The sequence below is a fragment of the Sinocyclocheilus rhinocerous genome, unplaced genomic scaffold (genome assembly GCF_001515625.1).
Source record: "Sinocyclocheilus rhinocerous isolate Xijiao unplaced genomic scaffold, SAMN03320098_v1.1 scaffold1157, whole genome shotgun sequence".
In the NCBI taxonomy this organism is placed as follows: Eukaryota; Metazoa; Chordata; class Actinopteri; order Cypriniformes; family Cyprinidae; genus Sinocyclocheilus; species Sinocyclocheilus rhinocerous.
This window is the reverse complement of record NW_015631716.1, coordinates 1249495-1254839: the sequence shown is the minus strand read 5'-3', so window position 1 is coordinate 1254839 and position 5345 is coordinate 1249495.

The window sequence follows — 5345 nt, the reverse complement described above, 5'->3', positions numbered from 1 at the left end:
TGTTTACATTTATAAATGGGTTTTTAAAGCAGTTTCTTTCCTTTTGTGTTAAGTAGGTGTGTGTGCATGTGTGTGCGTTGATGTCAGACCTGTGCAGGAAGTGAGACAGGTCGACTCTCTCTTAAATCACCTCCTTTAATCTCGGCTGTGGGCTCCTCTGACCTGTGTTAGCTCAGGCCAAACAGCCGAGTACATTTTCTCTCCACAAATCAACCCTCATTTCTGTTACTCTGGAGCTGGACAGGATACTGAACTCTGAGACTTCCTGTGGTCTGCGGATATACTTTCTAATCTCAGCCGTGTTTAGAGGCTCAGACTTTAATTTCTGATCCATGTGCAGGAGAGGTCAGTGGGTGAATCGCCACTTGAAAGGACTGGTACTGCTTTATGGCATGAAACCTCTTTAAACTCCTGATAGCAGCACAAAAGAGTCACTGCCACACTCTCTGCGGCCGATAGGAGCAAACAGTTAATGATGTTTGCTCAAGATTATCAGCCTCCCTCCAGTAAACCAGCGAGAGAGAGCAAAAGAAAGACGGGGTAAGGCTTTGTTGTATAGATGTTTGTAGGGTGTGACTGTGGCCAGGAGGAATGTCACCTTTAGGGTGAATTATTGGCCAGTTATTTTGTGGTAGTTTAGTTCACCAAGAGGTAATGCTAGAAGGTGATTGAAGACTGCATATGTTTTTAAAAAACATGTTTTGTACATTTGTAAAGTGCTATTAATTAAGAAGAAAGCCCATGAGAAATATCACACAGTGAACTGTGTGAAACACAAATTGAGGGTCAAATTGTACACGCGTGTTTATTTGTTTCTGGTCGAGAGCTGAAGGAAAGCCAGAATGCTGTGTTGCTCAGATCCTTCGTTGTCTTAGCAACCCGTAAGTATCTAAAGGAGGGATCAGTGCACTGGGTTAAATGGCACGCAAGGGTGAAAAACTCGGCAATTAAAAGCAACGGAAGTGACAATTAATATTGTGAGTGTGCAAATAGAGTGCTATGCCCTTTCGAGAATGCTCAACGCTCACCCCATGCTCGACTTAGTGCTTTTCTCCTCTTAAAATCCTCCCTGAAGACCTCTCCACTCTTCCACTTGGTGAAATGGTGCTGCATGTTCTTTTCTCCGCTCGCATACTGTAGACAGACATGGCCCTTGCTCAGGAGCGGCAACTCAAGTGGGAACTTATCTCAAGCATATAAGAAAGAGTTAATCGTTGTTAGAGTTGAAGCTTGTGATGACCTCTAACATGAACTTTCATTTGGGTCAAACACATTTCTACTGTCAGCCTTTTAAGGTAAAGCTTTCGATGTCTGGTATCCTACGTAAGGGGTAATGTGTAGTCAGCCGATCACTACTGCGAAATAAGCTCTTAGAGGATTCACGTTTGTGTAGAGGATTATTTCGTGATGCCCTATTGCTAGTTACTAGGGATGGGTCACACTGGTTGACTTGTCGACTAGTCTGGCAACTAATTTGTTCGAAAATTTAATTGTTACACTAAATTGTTATGTCTACTGAGATTTTAGTAGAAATACACAGTAAGCATTCACAATTAGCGAACTTGGGTAATTTGTGTAGGTTTTTCATGTGTTTTTTTATATTGATATTTTAAGCAACAGGGCTTTAATTAGCATCGTGCTTTAGCTGTTATGACCAGCTGACTGTATACCATCCCCCACAACTACTTGACAATGTCTGGCTTGTCAGTTAATAACTGACTAGTCAATTAGTGAGGCTAAATAGATTGTGTACCTATGTATTTTAGAATTATTTTTTTTCAGCAGCGGTGTTTATTAGCATGCTGTTAAATTGCCCAATCCTGCTCAAGGAGAGACAAAATCCTGCAGATTTTAGCTCGAACCCTGATAGCACACGTACATCTCAGAGACACCTATTTGATGTTTGAGATTACATCTGGAAGAGACATACTTTTTAGAGTGTTTGCTCATATGCGTCTCTAGGATGTGTCCTGCCAGATGTTACATAGACGTTCAGAAAGTATCTTTAAGATTTTTGTGATTTAGAATGTATGTAAAACTGATTTTTTTAAAAGATGTTTATCAGATGTTTGTACACAGATGAAGCGCTCCTTAACAGACATGGAGACGTGCAAATGTTTGACGTGTTTTGGCTGTTCATTTACAGGACAACAGCATTTTGGGGGTCTGAAAAAGCTTTGTTATGTAAACAAAAAAATGTGAAATTGTGAAAACTGACGTCATGTGTATGCATATTACGTGTTCATTCTATAGGTATGTGTGGAGGTGGAGATGTGTGGTGTTTCTTTACAAAGTGACATTGCCAGCTGCTGGCCTTGCATGCATAATACAGTGCTTTTAGAAGTTTTTGTGGATCAGTGTAAACAGGGATTGTTTTGACAATGTTGTCACCTGTACGCGAAACTTTTCAAAAATGCAAAAGAAAACCTTTTCTGTTTTTTTGTACATCATCCTAAAAACATTGCTGCTATAGCCATACACATTCAAATGGACATTGTTAGATGTTTAATCACATTGTGTTGTTTTTGATAGATAGCTATGCTAGTTTTAAGTATTCAACCAGACCATTTAGCTAAATTTTCTAGCAGAAACATACCATTTAAAACATACTATTCCACAGCTTCAGTTACATGCTGCTGCATGAATTGTTGAGATACATCTGTACGCGAAACTTTTCAAAAATGCAAAAGAAAACCTTTTCTGTTTTTTTGTACATCATCCTAAAAACATTGCTGCTATAGCCATACACATTCAAATGGACATTGTTAGATGTTTAATCACATTGTGTTGTTTTTGATAGATAGCTATGCTAGTTTCAAGTATTCAACCAGACCATTTAGCTCAATTTTCTAGCAGAAACATACCATTTAAAACATACTATTCCACAGCTTCAGTTACATGCTGCTGCATGAAGTGTTGAGATACATCACATTTCTCAGCTCAGGCTTTTGATGTGGTAATTGCTCTTGATGTACTTCTAGGTGTGGGCGTGTTTGTATATGAGTTTCAGGCATGTAGATTCATGCCATTAAGAAGCTGGCAGGTGTCTGCCACATAAAGCCGGCTGCAGACGGCATAGTGCATGGATCCTGAAGAACCACAGCTGATTCCTGCTGGAATGTATAATTTTCTCATTTCCCTCACAAGCAGTTGGCCCTTCGCAAATTAGCGCGGGGCTCTGACCCTGACGTTGCACGCGGAGGGAGCGAGGAGACGGCATAATGTGCGACATACGGGATTTCAATCAGACATGCTCTCTTTCACACCCATCAAATCTCTATATACATAATTCATACACCTGTGAAGGGATGTGCTCTATTTCCACACTTCTGCAACATGAAGAGTTTGATCACAAATTAATCTGCGTGGTTTGCTGTCACTTCATAAGAAAATAGTCCTCTTCTTTTCTAGTTTCTTGGGATTCAAGAACAATGGTTCTTCTAAGAACTGCTCACTGAAAGATTCTTTGAGGAACCAAAAAACACGTTCTTCTTTGGCATCACTGCAAACACCCCTTTAGGAAACGTTCATTTTTGAGAGTGTATGGTGGTTTTGCATCCTTTTTTTTAAGCTTGACAGCTCTTGTCCATATTCATTAGCATGGAACAGAGCGGCTATTACATTTTTCTCAACTTCTCCTTCAGGGAAAGAAAGTTGTATGGGTGAAAGTGAGTAAAAGATAACATAATTTTGAGTGCAGAAATGGTAGTAGAGCACAGAATACAGTGCAAAGGTGGGTGGTCACCAGCTCGCCTGTCACTTCAACAGTAGAAAGTTAATGAATAAGTAGATTAACCAGTAGACATGCTCTAACTTAAACCTCTAAATCTTGCTATTGTCTGTTTTGGTGTGGATCGGATGTATATTGGTTGGCTAATCTTGACATGATAATGCTGATCATGTCTTTTGTCGTACGAATAGGCACCTCATGGACAGTCAGGCTTTTGTGCATTCAAATAACATTAACAATGCTGAAAGGCCAGCTTACAAAACTCATCGATTTGTAAAGGAAATGCATCTCAAACCAAAATATAGTCTGATATACACATAAAGGGAATTCCTTCTCAGAGAAAAAAATTACATACTTAAATGTTCAAATCACAAAAAGAGTAAATTTATACTATTTGCTATTAATTAGTTTCAGTTAAACATGGATCTCATAAGCATTTAGTATATCATGTACAAAAAAAAAAGCCTACCGACCGCTCTCAAAGCCGAGAAAGCAGCCATTCTCGGAGCAATCAGAGCCCTGCCTGCAGGATCCCAGCCAAACCTCTCATCCTTAGTCTACTCGAGAGCTGCTTTAATTAACCGTCATACCACAGATGGGATCGATTTTAACCCCCCACCCCCCCCTCTTCGGGTCGTCCTCATTCTTTCTCTCCTTCTCCACCAACCTTACATGCCTTTCTCAACCCCCTTCTCTAAAGTCTTTCACCTAGCTCTCCTCCTCTGTCTCTCATCTCGTGGCCCTTCTTCTCTATGCTTTCCTGTTCCTCTTTCTCTTTCGCTCTCTCTCATTCTCTTCTGTCTCCTACACTCCACTTCTCCTGTACACAAGTCACATAATTGAACTGGAATAGAGCCAGACTCGGCCCCCCTCCTCCTCCGGGCTGCCTGTTTCCCTGCATCCCTTGGCCTCACCTGCTCAATACCTTATTAGTGTCAGGATCTGTGGAGAGCCATTGCGGATTAACTAGAGAGATATGAGATTGATTTCTGCCCCTTGCAGATGAAATTGGGTTCGGTCCTTGTATCCGTAGGTGTGCGCTCGTGTGTGTGTGTGTGTGTGACGCGTGCGCTCTCGGCGTACAAAAGAGAGCATGATGTGTTTTTTTCTGTGCTCAGGAGCGTTTCTTTAGCGAGGAAAATGAAAGCCAGCTAATTAACTATCTAGAAGCCCACATGTGTCTCTGTGTCTCTATTCTAATTTCTTCTTCTCTGCAGCCCTTGGTTTTTCCTTCCATCTTGCGCACAGACCCCCTCCGCCCCGTCCGTCTCTGAAATTCTAATCTCAACTCTAATCTGCAAGCAATCGCAAGCATAAATGACCTGTTGTGGCACATGCTTGTCTCGGCCTCGGCGTAAATAGCGTGCTATTGATTTGCGTTTGTAATTTGTTATTTTGATTTCAGAATTGTGATTTGTTTAGCACTTCTCTTCCACCGTAGATTATTCATGGGTCCGGTGTGTCTCCTGCGTGGCTCGGCAAGTCAAGGAGTTTAACAGGAGTTGCCTATTGGAGTAGAGATTAAGGTCTCTTGTGGAAATGGGCGGCTGTGCGGTGTGGAGAGAGAAGGCGGGGTGGTAATGACAGGTCTGTATGTGTAAGGTAGTGCTGTTGG